Source organism: Caretta caretta, chromosome 9 (genome assembly GCF_965140235.1).
Source record: "Caretta caretta isolate rCarCar2 chromosome 9, rCarCar1.hap1, whole genome shotgun sequence".
NCBI lineage: Eukaryota > Metazoa > Chordata > Testudines > Cheloniidae > Caretta > Caretta caretta.
In genome coordinates, this window is record NC_134214.1 from 42,709,827 (window position 1) to 42,732,705 (window position 22,879).

Sequence of the window (22,879 nt, forward strand, 5' to 3'; positions counted from 1 at the left end):
TGTAAAGTAACAAGAGCTCTCTTATATGTGTATTTCCATCCTGTCACAGTGACAACTAGGTTATATTAATTTAAATACTCAAAAAGTATGTCCTTCAGTTATGTCTGTGAATTTCTTGTTTGTATCTTCCTAGCTAAGGTTTGCCCAAAGTGCCTAAAAGTAATTATTAATTGAGACTGAATATCTCATTAAACTAAGAAAGAAAAATCTACTCAGGGAGACTCACCTAACAATCTGAGGAAAACACTTGGAGGCAAGAGCCATGGCAGTATGTTTGGGGGTGTAGTCTGTGTTAAGTTTTCCCACCGGTCTGATCACATTGAAACTGGCCTGTGACCTGTCAATCTCCGTGGAGGAAAAGGATATCTAGGGGGAAAAGAATGGGGATAAAAAGGCAACAGATAAGTGTCCACCCTTCTTTCCCCATCCCAATTAGTCTTCCATTGAGCCACTATTCTTTTAGTCTGTTCCTCCCTTCTGTCCCCCTAGCTTTTCCTCCATTGCATCATTCCGCAGACTGGCTAGCGCAGACAGCCAGTGAGGGAGAGCAATACATGAAGAGAAAGGATGTTCTCGTATGTTAAGGCACTGCCTGGGCTCCCAGGGAAGCACAGTTCTATTCCTGGCTCTGCCACAGGCTTCCTATGTTGGGTGAAATCTGTCATCATCATGCATAGATGTGTGGGTGGGTGCTAAAGTTGCACAGGGAACCTTGATTCTGGCATTTCCTAACTTTTGAGTGTTTCGCTTGTGCAACTTTAACAGTCCTTTAACATAGCTATTTTTTTGCAGTGAAAAAGTAAAAACAATTCAGAAATTTAGCTGTCTATGCCGCAATTAAACAGCCCCTTAGCCTGCACTCTGTGAGCCCGAGTCAGCTGGCATAGGCCAGTCATGGGTGTCTAATTGCAGTGTAGACATACCCTCTCAGGCCAGACTATCCTGTGGCCTGCTCCAGCATTTGGAATGAGGAAACAAGCCCTCTCTCAGGGACAAGGAGTTTCCTTTCTCTCTCTTCCTTCCCTCTCCACTCTCTGCAAATGGGAACCAGCCAGTCCTGACACCATTTCAGAGTGCAGGCAGGTGCAGAAAGAGCAGAGAGGCCCATGATGTAAACATCAGTCTTTCATGTACAACAGCTGTTTTTAACACAATGCTCTTCCCAGGGCCCCATGCTGGGCCCTTGTGACCCAATCCCCTCAGCTGCTGTGGAAGATGGGGTATATCAGTGTTGTTTCATTGACTTTTACAGCAGTTTTGCAGCTGAGGATCTGGCCCTACAAACATAAACTTGTCATTTTCATTTAGGGAAACATATAATTCAGCGCACAGTCTCCAGTTACAGGTATATTTCAGGCTAACAATAATTACAGGATGCAATTCCCTATGCAACCTAGAGCTCCATGCTTCTAGATCTTCCACTGAAAACTCAGACAAGTCTGACTTAACCCACATTAGCGCATTAAAAAACCTGTCATACCTATTAGTATTCAAAGAAACTTTACAAGTGCAGTGTTTTCAGCAGATAAATATACACATGAAAACCTTATCGCTGTTTCTACTTTATTTTGCTTCATACATATTTGATATTTTTTCCATGATGTTAACTTTGGATTGTCTGTAAACAGTCCTCCCACTCTGGCCAATTTGTTTCCTCAATTTTTTTGTTTCCTCAATTTTTTGTTTCCTCAATTTTTTCCAATTTGTGAGCTACTAATGGATAAGAAAATAATTCTTTATTTCCTTGAGAGAGAGAGAGAGAGAGAGAGACGGACCATTTCCACTAGGCAGGCCTGGAAGTATTATTCACAAGCCAGACCACAATGAATGTCCGACTATGGATCAGACTATCAGCCAGTGTAAATTAGTGTAATGCCATTGTAAGAGGCAATGGAAAGGAGATTTTTATTTATTTGTAGCTTTATCCCAAACCCAGAGGGTTGCAAGCCTTTGCCAAAGGATGAATATGAATTTCTGGAGGGCATCATTTCTTTTATTAGAGCACGTTACTCTAAAGATGTTACATTTTTGCCACATTTGTCTTCAATAACCCGCTCCCCAGTGTTTTGTGGATTAAAATGTCCCAATGTACTAATATTTTAAATTGACAGCCCTGCGAGTACAATATACAATTTGCTACAACGACATGCAGCAGCCTTGATCTATACAGAGTGGTGGCACACATTCTCAATCTCAGCTTTTGCTGTGTGTTTGACACTCTTGCCTTAGCTAGAGTTTTCCGTTGTAGACATTGTTTGCATTTCGAAGATGAAAGACAAGAAGATGGGGGGAAAGAGACTTTTTGGAAAGAAAAACCTTTTGTGCCCGCTGTATAAATCACAAAGAAGCAAAAATGGCACAAGTCCAAGTTTTTGTTTCTCTTCCTTTATGGGTCACCTTTGATGCTGTATTTGAGGAATTATGTTATGTTCTGTGGAGTTTTTTGTGCTACAACTCTTCAGCACCAAAATAGCAGCTGAATAAAATTCCTCCTCTTGTTTGTCATTCCATGAAATATGAAGGTTCTATCCCTGTCTATTGGACTTTATCATGACTGGACCTTGACCTTTCAGACTACAAATAGATTCTTCTTGGCTTACTCTGTCTTAAAGGTATACTTCCAATTCATTTAGTTTTCAGTAGATGAGCTGCTGTCCAATCTTACTGTGGAGGATGATAAGAATGAAAGTTGAAACAACATGTACTTGATTAGGGTGCAATCCTGTGAAGGGCTGAGTAGTCTCAACTCCCATAGTTCAGGCGTTGAAAGCACTCAGTACCTTGCAGATTGAGTCGTTAGGCAGGGGCCATATCGAAGACAAACCAAATGGAATTAATGCAATTTTGTTTCTGAAATGCTGCCCTCTGTTGCAAATTCAATTTTAAAGCTTCCACAGAGCTTAGATATAGGATACAGGGAGCCTGTTTTGTCCAGCAGTGTTCCTCCGGGAATACTTGCTGAGAACTTGGCTGGCAGTATTTTTGTTGCTGTTGAATATTCCTATCATATTTCAGTAGCACCTAAGGGTTAAGGCCCCAGACATGATACCAATAAAACAAAATGTCTAGATTTGTATTGCTACAGCTTTTACAGATTCTTGAATTTCTGGTTAAGATGAACTGTAAATCAAGGTTTCGATTGACTTCTAAATATTTAATAAAACTAGCAGAGAATTAAAATAATTTTAATCCAGGGGGCGATCCAAGTGCAAAGTGTTATCTTGTTTATCTTTGCACTGAGTGCAGCATTGCTTAGCCTCACAAGTTCTGAATGTTTCACCTAACAAAGTTACACATTTTAATTACACTTGTGGTTTAAAATTCAGGTAAGTTTATTAAAGTCAGTCTGTTCCCTAGAAGAACATGCTGATCTTGGGTATGAAATCTTCTGGTTTAAGAGGAATGTTACAGTTACTGATACAGACATTCTTTCACGCAAAATGCAGAGGGTTCCTTGGCCTATTAATTACAGAGACACACACATCCTGTTCTCTTTGGTTCAATCCACTGGAAAAATTCAAAATGACCATTTGCCATATATTGATCTGTATATAGACAAAGCTATGCTGTGTGTGTGTATATTTCCCACAAAGGGAAATATATATATATATTTGTAAAAAGAAAAGGAGGACTTATGGCACCTTAGAGACTAACAAATTTATTAGAGCATAAGCTTTCGTGAGCTACAGTATACAGCCACTGTATGCATCCGATGAAGTGAGCTGTAACTCACGAAAGCTTATGCTCTAATAAATTTGTTTGTCTCCAAGGTGCCACAAGTCCTCCTTTTCTTTTTACGGATACAGACTAACACGGCTGCTACTCTGAAACCTGTCATATATATATTTATTTCTCTTTGTGGGAAATCTCAGAACAAAGACTTGGCAATAAACACCACTTTCGTTTGCAAATGGGAGAGACAGCCATTGATGTCAATGAAGCTAAGACAATTTACACTGGCTCTGGATCTTGACCAGTCTGTAACCTGGGTGTACAGTCAAAGAGTAGAGAGTTTGCTCAAAGAGAACCTAGGCATTTTTGCATTTCTGCCTAGATAATATAAGTCAAAAATCCCTTACCATTTAGAAGAGAATAATCAAGGAGAGACTAGGACTTCAAGTATGCATGCATGGCAAGAGGAAGAAGTGGTGTTTAAAGGTCAGAGTGCTCTCCTGAGTCTGAATAAGAGGGCTGTATTGAAAGGGTAAAGGAAACATTTAACAGAGAAATTTCAGCTCCTATGTCTCCTCATCAGGTGCTGCACAGAAGAGGTAGAATAAGAGTGAAAACTGCAATGCTGGCTAGGTGTTTAAAGCAAAATGGAAAATAAATGAGCCATTGCTTTTTATTTTAATGAGGAGGAATGGATTTGTGCTCTTTTTAGCTTCTTTATGGCATAAAAGAGCAGCTGGAATATTTTTCATTAACCAAAATGTTTTTTTCTGCCCTTAAAAACAACAAAAAGCCTCCCAACCCCAAATCAATGGAAAATATCAGGAAAGTCATTACTGTTTTCCTTGCTTTTGGTGAAGGACTTCGTTGGGAATCTCAGACATAAGCCTTTAATCTAAGAGGTGGGACGTTATATTTTTTTACAAAGACACCTTTTCTCCCAAGTGCTTTTCAGACATTTGAGTTATATAGGCATTAGCAAAAATTACAAACATTTGTAAACAGTCTGTCCAAAAAATATTAGTCTGACTAAAATACTGAGTCTGGCTAAAACCATTATTAAAATCACTTAGGTTTCATTTAGATGGCCTGTCAGTTATCAGACTATAGGTTCTTTGATCATCCACAGAATCTTCCAGGGAAAGCAGAATAGGCCTGAATTTCTAATTTTAATAAAACTTCAGAAAACCAAAACTTTCCGTAAACACGTTTAATAAAGGAAAGAGTACAAATACATTTTTAAATTTTAATTTACAGGGCACTTTAAAAGCATGTAAGTGGCAACTCCTGTGAGATTGTTGGAGGAGAAGATTACCAAAAAGATGCTCCCTTTGGCAAATGTTAAACAAGCTGCACCAGATCTTGACTGGCTCTTGTAGGTGAGAATTAAAAACAACCAAATCAGAGGGTGAGCTGCCTGGATCAAGATTGTAAAAGGATTTATAGGTCAGCATGGGCATCTTTATTCTGATACACAAACGTGAAAGTAGTGGTACAGCTTATATAATAAACTGCACAGTATGTGTCACTGAGAACCCTGAAAATACTGCTAGTAAAAGTCAAAGGTTTAGTTAGGACTAGTTCACGCCGTACAACAATCCATATCACAGGGACACACTATAGTAACTTAAAAGTTTATCATGTTGACCGTGGGAGCTGCATGCTGAAAAGTCTGCAGCTTTTGTAAATTGTACCGTTTCGAGAGAGATCATGGGACTTCAGTCTCTAACCAAGCCTTTTCCCAAAGGAAGGTCTGCAGTGTTTGGAACAGATTTGGGATGCATAACAAGAAGCCGAAGGTGCCACAACCAGATAAGATATCTTGAGACACATCTCCACCCTTTAAAGCATTCTCTTTAGTCATTGGGATCTTTGCCTCATTGCTATTTGAATTTACTACTAATTGCTGCTGTGATTAGTACCAAATTGGCTAAAGATATCCAAAATGTCCAGACTTTTAATAGGTACTGTACTAAAAATATCCTTTCTAAACATATTAAACTGCGTGATATCAGGAAAGTTCACTTTTGATTGAGATTGTCCATGATCTGTAACTACACATCTGCTTCTGAAGACAATCAATTATGAAATTTAAATTAAATAATGTGCATACTGTCGGGGATGGGATAGAGTTGACATCATAAGTGCTCTGTCACCTAGGCAATGGAACTTGCTGCTATAGTAACCTGAAAATGGCATTACTCATTAAATATGAATTTTAAGAAACAGAAAGCATTGAAGTTACAAGAAAGGTGTTTAAATCTCCTCTGTATAATCAAATTAAACCACCTACCGTACTTTTAAAATATTTACAGGAAAGGTCAAATAAGCCCATAATGAAAGGTTTTATTCCAGACAATTTGATTTCAAACTGTGCACTGTAAAACATGGAGCCAATCGTCACACAGCAAACTGGTGCATACGCAGTTACATGCTGCCATGCACATCATCTCTGGCACCCTGCATCCGACTCTACTCCCATGGCTCCCAGGTCTGACCAATATTGCTCCTCCTCATATCAGATGAGAGGTTGTCACTGGCGAGTTACTGGAGAAAGTACGCGCCAACTCAAGCCTGCCGCTGCACAATGACCTTTTAAAACCACCAGCTGCACGTTTGCTGTCACCCATTATGGTCTCATCCACCACGCGAGGATGTTAGGGTGGAAACCCTCTGGCGAGAGGAATGGAATCCATTATAATCCCCAACCAGTCCCTCGTCGCCGACCCCACAATCTGCCCACCTGGTTTTGACCTGCCCCGTCGCCAATGGTCCCTGTTGAACAGGTTCCGGACCGGATACGGTCTCTGTGCAGCCAACCGGTATCTCTGAGGCCTTTGTGACCTCCCTTTGTGCAGCTGCTGACTATGTTCACCGGTGGCCTAGAAGAACTGCATCACGCCACTGAAGATGCCATTGCTTGGCTAGATGATGATGCACACGCTAAATAAAATAACTGTAAAATACATTTCTTTTGCACAGAAATGCAACACAGATGCCTATTGCTGTTTGTTTCATCCACTGACACTTAGAACTCATGCAATTAGCTGAAACAGAGCATATTGAATTGCTTTTTCAGTGCTTGTATATTGGCACTTCTGGCTACTAATTACTGTGGTATTATTCCACTTGACCTGATGATTTAACTATGAAACTATCCCTTCCGTTCAATAGGGGATTACCAATATGTCATAGAGCTTGGGCCAGCCAGCTTAAAACACAGGTTGGCAACAGATTGTGCCGAGAAGGATTCCAGTGTTCTCTCCCATCCTCCCACAACTTGTCTTTATTATTAGGCTTGGAAAGATTAGATTTTTGTCAGTAAATGTCAATTTCACCAAATACACACCACCCCCAACAAAAAAATATTTCCATCTATGATAATCAAAAATTTCAGGGAGACAAAGTAAGAAAAATGCTGCTTGAGAACTTAGTAGAGTTTCACTGAAGGATATTTACTTTGTATATTTTGATATGTGATGCTGACAATTTGTATTTTAATGGTTATCAAGCTTTAACTTTTTGAATCTCAAAGGCTACTGTCATTACATAATTATTGTCTGATCCCTCGCATGATTTTCTACAACTGGCCATTTAAATAGATAAAAATAAAATAGCTTAAAAATAAACATTGATATTACCCGTCAAAATGATAAAAACATAAACATTGGATTCTGCCAAGCCTATTTATGATGGAGACTGTGCTGCATTGAAAGGAGTCTTTATTAGTATACAAGATCTTCTGGCTGCTGATGGAGCCCTAGAAGATTATCCCTGAAGACTGAATTCTGCAGAGCATCAGGACCTGAAGAGGCTGTCTGCAAGATTTGTCCTCTCTCCCTCTGGAAAATAAGTCCATCTTGCAATTACAGATCCTAGTTTCAGAACACTCCTCTCATTTGTATACAATCTTTGATATTAAATAACAGAAATAAGGGGAGTGTTAATGACTCTCATAGTTAAGGTTGCATGAGTGTTTCCATTATTCTTAATCCCTTTTTGAGTTTCTCTCAGTTTTCCGAAATGTTCACTTATCAGGGAGAAGTTTCCTAGATTTGGCATTTGCCTACAAGGATTTTTTTTTAAAGTTTGTATAACAAATAGTTCAGCTGCTTGAGAACAAGGAGAGTGATAAGTAATTACCATTATAGACAAAAAAAAAATCTTGAAACCTTTTTTCCCCCCAACAAAGCTCTCCTGGAGGAATGCCCCTTTGAGTTTTTGGATGACAATTTGGCTTTAATCGGTGTGCCAGGTGAAAGTGTTTGTAAACACCACTGTATATCTGAATATTAATGTATGCTGGCAGGTCTCTAATGTGCCTTGCACTGTGCCACAACTTTCAATAGACTCAAATGTCTAAATCTTCATTCAGTTCAATTAGCTTGCATACGTGGTATTGGTGGGAGTAGATACCGCCATAGCTACTTTCCCTGTAGCTACCATACTCTAGTGCAGTGGCTCTCAAGCTTTTTTCACATATGATCTACACTCCACCCATGGTTTCTTTCCAGACCTCACCCCAAATCCCGCTATGCATTATATTAGGTGTTCTATGAACATGCCACAGGGCAGCTTCTGCCCCAAAGAGCCTGAAATCTAAAAAGACCTAAGGAGAAAAACAAACAAAAGGATCACGATACAACCTACATAAAAATAGTTAGCATTGTGATAGGTACATGTCTTGTAAGTTTCCTTTTTTTGAAGAAAGAAGCTACATAGGAAAACTGCATGGTGAGTTATCACAATACATTTTATCACGTCCCCCACCCCGACTCCCCTGGCAATTACACCTATGAACCCTATCAGTTGGCCAGTTCCCCATAGGGGGATCACTGGGTCTCTAGAAGGGATTTGAAGGAGGGAAGCACAGAGATTTTTGCAGTCCTGTTTGGGGAAGACTGTTCCATGCTTAATGGTGGCATGAAAGAGAGTGCAGAGCGAAGGGAATGTCTGGTCATTCAAAGATGGCACAGCATCATTATTGGTGGAGGAAGTAGTTATAATCTACCGTGACTTGGGAACCAACAATTTCAGAGCCCCTTGTTCCCTCTTCAGCTCGTAGATGCAGTTGCGTCCTGGAGAATGCTCTTGCTGGCTGTCTTCAGGAGTGAACTACTTAAGAGGGTGAGTGACAGGTATTCTTGGTGAAGGTCCCTTGGTTCTGGCATTTATTCCATGTGGCCCACCCAAATGAGTATTTGGTGATTTTTAGGATGCAGTTGAATTTGTGTGCTCTGGATTTTATTCAATTTGGGCTGCCAGTGAAGAGACACTTAAAGGATAGGGGCTAGATTGATTTCTGCTAACTGCTGGTTGTAGCTTCTTTGAATTTTTGTGATATGTGCTCACAATATAAATAAATGTGACTCTCCTTTGCCCTGGAAGCTTTGTGTCAACCATGAAATACAGAGATCTTATTGACTATTAATTAGGTGCCTGAGGAGTATGGAGAGAATGCTGCACATTGCTAGGAGAATGCACTTAGGGACTGATGATTATTCCTGAGTGATCCAATTTTCAGTAGCTTTCGGTACTTTAAACAAGATAAAGGCAATTTTCCAAGTGTCTGAATGAAAAGATTGCTCACTGAGTCATTTACCCCACAGGACGGTGACAGCGTGAGAGGATGCTCAGACGATTGTTCAGCTCTCATTGTTAGTAAAACAGACATCACATCTCCGAAAGGCTGGCCAGGATGTCAATGATCACAATCGCATGTAGGGTGTGTTTTCAGCATTAGGTTGCAGTATAGGGAAACACTTGAAGGAAGGCAAAAAGGCCTGTGTGTTTAAACCCCCAGTTGTGGTGAGTGGGGAAATAACAGTCCTAAATCCTATAAATGTTTGATCAATGAATTGACACTAGTTACAGCTGTAGGTAGCTAGAGGGGTTTTAGGGATTCCTGCTCCACCCTTACAGTATGTTAGTAACTACTGGTGTGGTGTCCTATAATAGTCCTTCACTTCCACTAACAGCTGTAATGAGGACTTAAATGTCCACTTCCTGCCATGTCAGAATGAGCCCTCCTGAGTGCAGTACAAAATCTGGAGACATTCCTCAAGATCTGCCATTCGGTGAAGGGGAGCAAACTCATTTTTGGGTTCATCCCTGTTGTAAAAACACTACAGTACCTATCCCAGGGTTGTGGAAATCAGCACATCACCTGCTGCAGGCTCGATGGGATTGATCTTTCCTCCCCAACTAAAAATTGCTGGAGAGTTGGTGTTGATATTCTGTTTCGTGCACCTGCTCTCTTCAGGGTAGGTGTTCTGTAAGGAAGCATTTTACCCATGCTGAGCTTAGTCACTTTCACTCATAGCAGCCCTAAAGCAGAATTGCAATGCTGCTGTCCCTCACCAGTAGCCAGCTTGATAAAAGAACAAATACAACAAAAAAGAAAAGGAAATCAGGAAATGCTATATTGGATCACACCATTGTGTAGCAAGTCTTGTATATGCTGCTCCAAAAAAATTGAGTTCACGGCCTGGCCTCAATATAATGCATCTGGTCAACTCTACAATGTTGTACATAGTGGAGAAAGTTCTTTCTGATCCCATACAGGTGATAATCTTACGACCTGTAGTATGAGATATGATTGCCATTGTCTTCACTAACTACAAGTGCACATGTATGTTTGTGTATAAAATATCAGTACAAACTTCCATATTCTCATAAAATTATCCAGCCCTTTTTATGGGCAGCTGAAGTGGTCATATTCCAAACCTTGATGTTCCTAGCATTCAAAAGTCCATGATGATTAAGGGCACATTCATTTGGAGACCAGTATCTAGCAGTGTAGAAGATCAATGCTACCAGGCTCCAGCTTTTCAGTCTCCAGGAGTTAGACTTTATTTATTCTTACCCTTTAAGAATAACAGGTATGTAATTTTCTCCTAAGTATGTAATGCTAATAGATCCCCACTCTGTGCCTTCTACTGTGTCTAACCATCAGTTCCATTTCTGAACCAAAGGTAGGAAGCACAAAAGAATGGAGTTATTGGGGTCACCGTACTATCTCAGCACGGTCAGGCTTGTGCCACCCACTGGTGAGGCAAATTAATGAATCTAGGGCGATTAAACTATGAGTATGCTCATTGGTTATGAAATCTAATAGGGTGTCATTTAGGAGTGAAATTATATTCTATATTTGATGATATACTTAAATTACAGGTAATTTCCCTGTCTCTTCCAATTAAACAAGTTAATTACAGGTATGTATGTTGCAAAGAACAAAGCAAAGATATGGGTGCACTTTCTATCTCTGTGTGTACTCCTTTAAAAAGTGCATTATGGATCTTTACCAGGAACCCAGAGGTTTTCTATCCCAGCTAATGTGTAATCAATATATCACAGCAAGGTAAAATGAATAAATACAATCAGCTGATTACTGAGCACTGCACATTTTTACAGTGCAGCATTTAGCAGAAGCCACTGTAGGAGATACAATGGGAAAACTGAATTATTTAATGGCTCTAAAATTCACACTTCCTTCCATCCTTGTGATACGTATGGTTGCTCTATGAAAACAACGCCATAAAAACCAACCACCCAAACAAAAAACCCAAGCTGGTTCAAGATATATTAAAGATTGCTTTCCGATGCTGTCTGTACTGCTTTAATCCTTTAGATGGATTCCTTGGTTTCTCCATTAGGTAGTGCATTTTAAAAAAGTGCCAAAGAATGGGTTGCTTCTTCGATAAAAGTTTATAAAGTCCCCACTGATCCATTACTTCAGAAGTGCTAGCATGCTGGTGTATTTAATGAAAGATCGGTCAAGTTAATTGTTCCTGGGATTCAACTTAATTGCATACAGGAGATTAGAAACTTTGTTTTGTGGCCTAATAAAGTATCGGGGGTGTTTAATAAAGTGAAGGGGGTGGCAATTTTAAACTGAAACCTGCCACTGAATAATAGAAATGATGGTAGGTTTCAGTTAGATCTTTTATATGAAACACCTCTAGGTCTCCCATGCAAGAAAAGGAACATTTTTTTTAACTATGCTACTGATCAACTTTAGGTTAAGTTTGTGTCAGCATTTATATTTAAAAAAACTCAGACGAGTGGGCTTGTAGCTGGAGTGTGTTTCTTAATGAAAAATTGCTGTACCCTGAAACTTGGCATATGATGGCCAGAGTGATTTTTCTTAACACATTTAAAATAAATTACTTGGCTAGGTATATAGGTATATAAACAAAAAAAGAGGAGGTTTATCAGAAGGACATGTGTCAATTGTATTGAATGAAAAAGCTTTGATTTAAAATAACTGAAGCAGTTAAGGATTTTAGAACCTAATCTGTTCTAGGGAAACATCCAGTGACCTATGAAGATTGTTTTTTGTTTTATTTTTAATTCACTGTACTGTAACTGAGAAGAAAGCACCTCCAGCTCGACCACCATTTCTGTGTGGGATGGAAATGATATATGTGTTCCTGCTGTCTTCACAAGAGCTTCTGACTGGCAAACTGGTTTGGGGTCTGTGCGTATTCCCATTGACTCACCCGCACAAATGATGAAATAAACCTAGTGGAGCCGTGCTGACTGACTTTGGCTCCATTCAGGAACCAGGGGGAAAGAAGGCTGATAATGCAGACAGTGCATAATGTGTAATGAAAGAGGTGTGAGGGCTCAAGCAATTAGCTGCCGGGGCTTAAGCAATGTTTTTACATTCATAACGGATGCAGCAAACCCAGGGCTATGAACTGCCACACCTAGAGGTGCTGGGGTTCAGCCCCGGCTCAAATTAAGACCTGGATACAGACTCCATAACTTCCAACATAGTGGTTCCCCCCCCATGTCGTGTTGGAAACTTGGGACTTTTACACAGTTTGTTGGTTTCAGTCTTTCCAAATTGCAGACATTATCACAGAGCCAGCAGGGGAGGCAAGGAGCCTGAACTGCCCACTCAGCCCTAGACATGAGTCCTTCATAACTAGGGCCCTACCAAATTCACGGTCATAGCATTTTAAAAATAATAAATTTCATGATTTTGGCTATTTAAATCTGAAATGTCACGGTGTTGTAATTGCAGGGGTCCTGACCCCAAAAGGAGTTGTGGGAGGGGAGTCACAAGGTTATTGTAGGGGGGTTGCAGTACTGCTACCCTGACTTCTGCGCTGCTGCTGGCAGCGATGCTGTCTTCAGAGCTGGGCAGCTGGAAAGCGGTGGCTGCTGGCCAGGAGCCCGGATCTGCCAGCAGCCGCAATGCAGAAGTAAGGATGCCTGGTGTGGTACTGCTACCCTTACTTCTGCCCTGCTGCCTTCAGAGCTGAGCCCTCAGTCACCAGCCACCACTCTCCAGCCGCCCAGATCTGACAGCAGTAGCGCAGAAGTCAGGGTGGCATGGTATGGTAAGGTATTGCCACCCCAACTTCTGCGCTGCTGCTGGCGGGGGGCACTGCCTTGAGAGATGGGTGCCTGGCCCACAGCCGCCACTCTCCAGTCGCCCAGCTCTGAAGGCAGCGCAGAAGTAAGGGTGGCAATACTGTGACCCCTCCCCTAAGATAACCTTGTGACCCCCCCCGCAACTCCCTTTTGGGTCAGGACCCCCAATTTGAGAAACAATGGTCTCCCCCCATGAAATCTGTATAGTGTAGGGTAAAAGCACACAAAAGACCAGATTTCACGGGGGGGAGACCAGATTTCATGGTCTGTGACGTGTTTTTCATGGCCGTGCATTTGGTAGGGCCCTATTCATAAGAGAGAATGGATAGATTGTTTGGGAACATTGGCTTCAGCCACAGTATCTGTTCTGTGAACTGGGGACTCGACCCTTCAGTGCGGTCAATCTGATGCATTGGCTCAGCATTCCTGTCAGTTTAAAAAAAGCATGAACTATTGTACACAGGAGGCAGCCAGGGTAGCTCTGTTCTTTATCGATAGCATTTGGGTTGCATAAGAAGTAAAGAAACGTTATCACTATAGGGAGTTTTTGTGCTAACAAAACACTGTATTATGCTACTTTTCATTACATTTCTCCCTAGCAAATCAACAAACTAATTCTATCAGGACTTCATTAATTAGCTTCAGAAGCCTCATGCTTAATTCTTTCACCATCCTTCTCAAATGTGAATGTTATAAAACCTCCATTACTTCTCTCCCCAGTTCTGCAATCAGATCCATGTCGGCAGATTCTCCCCGTATGGATAAAATTGGAGGACTGGTGCTTTAGATTGTAAGTGTTATGGGGCAAGAATCATAATTTCATATATGTTTGTATGGAGCCTTAGGCTGTGGAGCCCTGATCTGGATTTGGGTCTTTGGGTGCAATGGTGGTATTCATATTTAATAACAATATATGAATAAGAAGGTTGTTCTCTTAGTGCCTGGCCTTAAATAAATCAGAGGGCATTGTGTGAACGATCACTGTTATTTATCAGCATTTCTTGTGAGATTTAGCTTTATTCTTGTTTTGATCCCTGAGTTTTGAGTTTGATCTCTGACTTCTTGTGTGGCAGAAGGAGACATGTTGGATAGTTTCTTTATCACTTGAGTGGGGATAAGTAAAACAGCATTGTTACCACTACAGGGGGTTCTTTTATCAACAAGAGCATTTATTAGTATGGCAGCAGGGCCAAAATAATTGCAAAAGGCTAAATTATTGGCAAGGTCAGAAATTTTATTCAAACTGCGCAGCCTAATGGAATGAACATAGGGCTGGGGAGAGGAATTCCTGAACTCTAAGCCCGGGTGAATCAGCAAGGTCACTTAGGGCAAAATTTTCACCTTTCCCGCCCCCCCCTCCCCCAAGTGCCGACTTTTTTGAGTGTCCAGCTTGAGATGCCTGGGGCCTTTAAGTGCACAGCATCTCTGAAAATCCAGGTCCATGATATCTCAAATTGAGCTCCCAAATGGGAGGCTACTTTGGAAAACTGTGGCCTTAAACTTTTTGTGTATTAAAACAGGGATCCTGATACATTTACCTGCCTCCCGGAGTGTTGTGAGGTTTCATTAGTTAATGTCTGTATAATGTTTCAGAATTGTAAAATGGTAGCTAAGTGCTAAGTATTATGATTGTTACGATTCAAGTTTTAATCACTGCCAACAATTCCTTCTGCAAATGAAGTTCAGCACTGGGTTAGTCCAAAATATTATCTAAAGCAGCAGCATTCAGCTATTCACAGCCAGAAAGTCACTCTGTCATCAGCTGGAGCCCCAGAGAGCCACAGAATTAATCACATTAGATTTTTTTAAATGTGCATAACACATTTATTATAAAATAAATGTAACACTTAGGCTATGTCTACACTACAAGCTAGGAGTGTGATTCCCCTGCTCGTGTACACATACTCTCATTGAGCTAACATGAGTATAAGTAGCAGTGGGTACGTACTCAGCCCGGCTAAGCCATGCTGCTGCTGCCCCTACTCATGCTACCCCAGCTCCACTGTATTATTTAGACTCGTCCTTGCTCAGTGAGAGCTAGTGCAATTGTGTACATGAGCAGGGGACTCACACCCTAGCTCAGAGTGTAGACATAGCCCATAAGGGACAGCAGGGTAAGCTCACTTCCACCTGAAAATGCTGGGAGCCTATTGTTAGAATCATTAGAATATCAGGGTTGGAAGGGACCTCAGGAGGTCATCTAGTCCAACCCCCTGCTTAAAGCGGGACCAATCCCCAATTATGTTTTTTTTGCCCCAGATCCCAAAGTGACCCTCTCAAGGATTGAGCTCACAACCCTGGGTTTAGCAGGCCAATGCTCAAACCACTGAGCTATCCCTCCCCCCTGAACTAACAAATGTTACTACCACTGAAGAGATTAGAAAGTATATTTTTTCTGATTTCTTTATTTAGCACACTGGCCAGCATCTGCAGTTCTTTACTCAGAACTTTGTATACAAATGGTTTCAGTATAGCCACTAGGAAATGAATCAGTTTCCCCCTGTTGTTTGTGTAGGCCTGTAGCATGCTGCAGCCCAGAGCTGGCTTTAAATGAGCTCCGGTCCTGCCTTGTGACAAAGTCTGACAGTTAAACAAAACTGAAATAAAACTGGTGAGGGTTTTTCTCCCAACCCTCCTCTGCAGCCTGGAGTGCAGGCTGCTCTCTTTTTCCCTACCACAAGGAAAGGCTAGCAGTGCCTCCTCTTCCTACCAGAATCTCTCCTACTCTAAAGGTAGAGGCGGATGATAAGATACATTTCTTCCAGAGAGGGGAGCCCTGCTCTACCCTACATTACGAGGCTCCTGATTCCAGATATGTCTACACTGCACCTGGGAGGTGTGATTCCCAGCATAGATAGACTCCTGGTAAAAATAGCAATGTGGTACGGCACCCGCTGAGGCTAGCAATCTGAGTCCAAGTCTGCCGAACCCCCTGGGTCCAAACAGTAACCTGGGTTTTTCCCAGAAACCACCTGTTTCCCCAGAACCACTTTCTCTTTCTGTGTCTGCTTCTGCCATGCTCTAGGTCTACATCTACTGCAGAGTTCTTGTAACAGGGTAGCCTGGCCTTCTGAGACTTTCCCCACTGGCTCCTGAGGACCAGCATACCAATGAGAAACTCTGACACAACATGGGAGGAAACAACAATTTTATTTAAAAAAAAATTGGGAGGTGGGGGGTAGATACAGGCAAGTTAACTTCCCTGAAAGTCTTAAGTTTGGTGAAATTGATTAGTTTCAAGTTGAGTGTCTCTTTAAGACATTTATAAAATGGACGAAATGAAGGTTGAAGTATTTGACATTTTCACTTGTTAGTTTGATACTGGCAGAAATAATGATTGCATTCACCTGTCCCTCTGCACCTGTTGTTTTAGGAGTTGATCCTGCAAAGATCCTTATTAGCCTAACTTCAGTGCTAGGCAAATTGGTTGAAACTATAGTAAAGAACAGAATGATCAGACACACAGATGAACACCATTTTTGGGGGGAAGAGTCAACATGGCTTTTGTAAAGGGAAATCATGCCTCACCAATCTATTAGAATTCTTTGAGGGGGTCAGCAAGCATGTTGACAAGAGGGATCCAGTGGATATAGTGTACTTAGATTTTCAGAAGGCCTTTGACAAGGTCCCTCACCAAAGGCTCTTAAGCAAAGTAAGCAGTAATGGGATAAGAGGGAAGGTTCTCTCAGAGAACAATAACTGGTTAAAAGACAGAAAACAAAGGGTACCTTCACTATAATGGCAGTTCTGGTCACCCCATCTCAAAAAAGAGATATTAAAATTGGAAAAGGTACAGAGAAGGGAAACAAAAATGATTCGGGGTATGGAACAGCTTCTGTATGAGGCGAGATTAAAAATGGGATGTTTCAGCGTGGAAAAGAGACGACTAAAGGGGGATATGACAGAGGTCTATAAAATCATGAGTGGTGCGGGGAAAGTGAAAAAGGAAGTGTTGTTTATTCCTTTACACAACACAAGAACCAAGTCACCCAATGAAATTAATAGGCAGCAGATTTAAAACAAACAAAAGGAAGTGCTACTTTACACAACACACAGTCAACCTATGAAACTCATTGCCAGGGGATGTTCTGAAGGCCAAAACTATAACTGGGTTAAAAAAAGAACTACAGAAGTTCATGGAGAAAAAGTCCGTCAATGGCTATAAGCCAAGATCGCCAGGGATGTAACCCTGTATACTGGGTGTCTCTAGCCTCTGTTTGCCAGAAGCTGGGAATGGACAACAGGGGATGGTTCACTCAATGATTACCTGTTCTGTTCATTCCCTCTGAAGCACCTGGCATTGGCCACTCTCGAAAAACAGGATACTGGGCTAGATGGACCATTGGTCTGACCTAGTATGGCTGTTCTTAGAGACATCCTGATGAAACCGATTGAGTGGTTGCCTTAGGAAAAGATGAATAGTTGTGATCCTTTAAAGACATATGCACATGTTTAACTTTACTGGCTTGACTTTATGTGGTTACTTGCAGTGCATAAGTCTTTGCAGGATTGGGGCCATACATTGCCATATTTTTTCCTGAGGCCAATACCACATCATCCTTCTGAGGATGTCTAATCTTATCAAACCTGAGCAGAGACCTGTATGAATATGGTTCAAGTGCTACATATCGAGTAAAGCTGGTCCAATAGCGGTTGTGTTCTAGAAAACAAATCTCATAGATAGTTGACGTTTGAAATGTGACTACTGGCTGGTGCAGTAATCATCTGTATATGTATAAGAATGGATTTTTAACTTGTAACATTCAGAGCTTGAGTATGCTCTTCAGTGGTGCACATTACTAAACATCTTGTCAAATCAAGCCCTTTCCCCAAAATATAGGAAGATATGTGCTGCACATTGTTAGTATTTTTTATACAGCACCTGAAGGCATCCTAGGCACACAAAGGCAGAGGTCCCTGCCCTGAAGACCATGCAACCTAAGGTCCAAGTGAAGTGACTGCAGGATGAGGGCCTAATTTTAGACATGACACAAGTAGTGAGTGTAATGGAGGGGAAGGAATACGAAAAGATAAGGTTTACCCTGATAAAATCAAGTGTTTGCTCATTTATGCTAAGGGCACATCATGTTTGTTCCATTAGACTTATTTATTAATGGTAAATTAACTCACTTCTTGTAGGCCAAAGGCAATACAGGATTGATTTTTGGTTTTAGGGGGGATTCGCATGAGGAGAGGATGTTATGTGGAACAGGGATCAGGGGCATCACATATAGGGGTGCACCCTGTATCTGAAGAATCTGGTCTGTATATACCTTTGAGTTATCTAATGCATATTTATACCATAGATCACAATGCCTCCATGAGAAATATTTTTCTTAAACTTACAAGCCTGAAAAGAGAGTAAAATAAATGCATAAAACCATGAACAACTAGCATTCTCTCTTACATGGAGAAAAGCAAGGTTAGGCAGACTTTGTGTCCTCCCCCATTGTCTCTCTTGAATCTAGGATGTTTTGTTATAGAAGTGCTAAGTTTTATTATTTATTATTAATGTAGCACATCTGGTATGCAAAAGTCTCTGCAATCCCTAAACAATGGAGGTGATCAAGTATGAATTCCAGCCTTAACTTTCAGCTGTTGGGTTTGCCAATTTAAGCCAGCTGCTACACTATTTTAACATTTAGGGCTAGATTAGATATTCTTAGGGTATGTCTACACTACGGAATAAGGTCGAATTTATAGAAGTCGTTTTTTTAGAAATCGGTTTTATATATTCGAGTGTGTGTGTCCCCACAGAAAATGCTCTAAGTGCATTAAGTGCATTAACTCGGCGGAGCGCTTCCACAGTACTGAGGCTAGAGTCTACTTCCGGAGCGTTGCACTGTGGGTAGCTATCCCACAGTTCCCGCAGTCTCCGATGCCCATTGGAATTCTGGGTTGAGATCCCAATGCCTGATGGGGCTAAAACATTGTCGCGGGTGGTTCTGGGTACATATCGTCAGGCCCCCATTCCCTCCCTCCCTCCGTGAAAGCAAGGGCAGACAATCATTTCGCGCCTTTTTTCCTGAGTTACCTGTGCAGACGCCATACCACGGCAAGCATGGAGCCCGCTCAGGTAACCGTCACCCTATGTCTCCTGGGTGCTGGCAGACGCGGTACGGCTTTGCTGCACAGTAGCAGCAACCCATTGCGTTCTGGCAGCAGACGGTGCAATACGACTGGTAGTCGTCCTCGTCGTGTCCGAGGTGCTCCTGGCCACGTCGGCTGGGAGCGCCTGGGCAGACATGGGCGCAGGGACTAAATTTGGAGTGACTTGACCAGGTCATTCTCTTTAGTCCTGCAGTCAGTCCTATTGAACCGTCTTATGGTGAGCGGGCAGGCGATACGGACTGCTAGCAGTCGTACTGTACCATCTTCTGCCAGGCAGGCAAGAGATGAGGATTGCTAGCAGTCATAGAATCATAGAATATAAGGGTTGGAAGGGACCCCAGAAGGTCATCTAGTCCAACCCCCTGCTCAAAGCAGGACCAATTCCCAGTTAAATCATCCCAGCCAGGGCTTTGTCAAGCCTGACCTTAAAAACCTCTAAGGAAGGAGATTCTACCACCTCCCTAGGTAACGCATTCCAGTGTTTCACCACCCTCTTAGTGAAAAAGTTTTTCCTAATATCCAATCTAAACCTCCCCCACTGCAGCTTGAGACCATTACTCCTCGTTCTGTCATCTGATACCATTGAGAACAGTCTAGAGCCATCCTCTTTGGAACCCCCTTTCAGGTAGTTGAAAGCAGCTATCAAATCCCCCCTCATTCTTCTCTTCTGCAGGCTAAACAATCCCAGCTCCCTCAGCCTCTCCTCATAACTCATGTGTTCCAGACCCCTAATCATTTTTGTTGCCCTTCGCTGGACTCTCTCCAATTTATCCACATCCTTCTTGAAGTGTGGGGCCCAAAACTGGACACAGTACTCCAGATGAGGCCTCACCAATGTCGAATAGAGGGGAACGATCACGTCCCTCGATCTGCTCGCTATGCCCCTACTTATACATCCCAAAATGCCACTGGCCTTCTTGGCAACAAGGGCACACTGCTGACTCATATCCAGCTTCTCGTCCACTGTCACCCCTAGGTCCTTTTCCGCAGAACTGCTGCCTAGCCATTCGGTCCCTAGTCTGTAGCTGTGCATTGGGTTCTTCCGTCCTAAGTGCAGGACCCTGCACTTATCCTTATTGAACCTCATCAGATTTCTTTTGGCCCAATCCTCCAATTTGTCTAGGTCCTTCTGTATCCTATCCCTCCCCTCCAGCGTATCTACCACTCCTCCCAGTTTAGTATCATCCGCAAATTTGCTGAGAGTGCAATCCACACCATCCTCCAGATCATTTATGAAGATATTGAACAAAACCGGCCCCAGGACCGACCCTTGGGGCACTCCACTTGATACCGGCTGCCAACTAGACATGGAGCCATTGATAACTACCCGTTGAGCCCGACAATCTAGCCAGCTTTCTACCCACCTTGTAGTGCATTCATCCAGCCCATACTTCCTTAACTTGCTGACAAGAATACTGTGGGAGACCGTGTCAAAAGCTTTGCTAAAGTCAAGAAACAATACATCCACTGCTTTCCCTTCATCCACAGAACCAGTAATCTCATCATAAAAGGCGATTAGATTAGTCAGGCATGACCTTCCCTTGGTGAATCCATGCTGGCTGTTCCTGATCACTTTCCTCTCATGCAAGTGCTTCAGGATTGATTCTTTGAGGACCTGCTCCATGATTTTTCCAGGGACTGAAGTGAGGCTGACTGGCCTGTAGTTCCCAGGATCCTCCTTCTTCCCTTTTTTAAAGATTGGCACTACATTAGCCTTTTTCCAGTCGTATTGTACCATCTTCTGCCAGGCAGGCAAGAGATGAAGATGGCTAGCAGTCGTACTGTACCATCTTCTGCCGAGCAGCCATGAGATGTGGATGGCATGCAGTCCTTCTGCACCGTCTGCTGCCAGCCAAAGATGTAAAAGATAGATGGAGTGGCTCAGAACAAGAAATAGACCAGATTTGTTTTGTACTCATTTGCCTCCTCCCCTGTCTAGGGGACTCATTCCTCTAGATCACACTGCAGTCACTCACAGAGAAGGTGCAGCAAGGTAAATCTAGCCATGTATCAATCAGAGGCCAGGCTAACCTCCTTGTTCCAATAACAACGATAACTTAGGTGCACCATTTCTTATTGGAACCCTCCGTGCAGTCCTGCCTGAAATACTCCTTGATGTACAGGCACCCCCTTTGTTGATTTTAGCTCCCTGAAGCCAACCCTGTAAGCCGTGTCGTCAGTCGCCCCTCCCTCCATCAGAGCAACGGCAGACAATCGTTCCGCGCCTTTTTTCTGTGCGGACGCCATACCAAGGCAAGCATGGAGGCCGCTCAGCTCACTTTGGCAGTTAGGAGCACTTTAAACACCACACGCATTATCCAGCAGTATATGCAGCACCAGAACCTGGCAAAGCGATACCGGGTGAGGAGGCGACGTCAGCGCGGTCCCGTGAGTGATCAGGACATGGACACAGATTTCTCTGAAAGCATGGGCCCTGCCAATGCCTGCATCATGGTGCTAATGGGGCAGGTTCATGCTGTGGAACGCCGATTCTGGGCTCGGGAAACAAGCACAGACTGGTGGGACCGCATAGTGTTGCAGGTCTGGGACGATTCCCAGTGGCTGCGAAATTTTCGCATGCGTAAGGGCACTTTCATGGAACTTTGTGACTTGCTTTCCCCTGCCCTGAGGCGCATGAATACCAAGATGAGAGCAGCCCTCACAGTTGAGAAGCGAGTGGCGATAGCCCTGTGGAAGCTTGCAACGCCAGACAGCTACCGGTCAGTTGGGAATCAATTTGGAGTGGGCAAATCTACTGTGGGGGCTGCTGTGATGCAAGTAGCCCACGCAATCAAAGATCTGCTGATATCAAGGGTAGTGACCCTGGGAAATGTGCAGGTCATAGTGGATGGCTTTGCTGCAATGGGATTCCCTAACTGTGGTGGGGCTATAGACGGAACCCATATCCCTATCTTGGCACCGGAGCACCAAGCCGCCGAGTACATAAACCGCAAGGGGTACTTTTCGATAGTGCTGCAAGCTCTGGTGGATCACAAGGGACGTTTCACCAACATCAACGTGGGATGGCCGGGAAAGGTGCATGATGCTCGCATCTTCAGGAACTCTGGTCTGTTTCAAAAGCTGCAGGAAGGGACTTTATTCCCAGACCAGAAAATAACTGTTGGGGATGTTGAAATGCCTATATGTATCCTTGGGGACCCAGCCTACCCCTTAATGCCATGGCTCATGAAGCCGTATACAGGCAGCCTGGACAGTAGTCAGGAGCTGTTCAACTACAGGCTGAGCAAGTGCAGAATGGTGGTAGAATGTGCATTTGGACGTTTAAAGGCGCGCTGGCGCAGTTTACTGACTCGCTTAGACCTCAGCGAAACCAATATTCCCACTGTTATTACTGCTTGCTGTGTGCTCCACAATATCTGTGAGAGTAAGGGGGAGACGTTTATGGCGGGGTGGGAGGTTGAGGCAAATCGCCTGGCTGCTGGTTACGCGCAGCCAGACACCAGGGCGGTTAGAAGAGCACAGGAGGGCGCGGTACGCATCAGAGAAGCTTTGAAAACCAGTTTCATGACTGGCCAGGCTACGGTGTGAAAGTTCTGTTTGTTTCTCCTTGATGAAACCCCCCGCCCCTTGGTTCACTCTACTTCCCTGTAAGCTAACCACCCGCCCCTCCTCCCTTCAATCACCGCTTGCAGAGGCAATAAAGTCATTGTTACCTCACATTCATGCATTCTTTATTCATTCATCACACAAA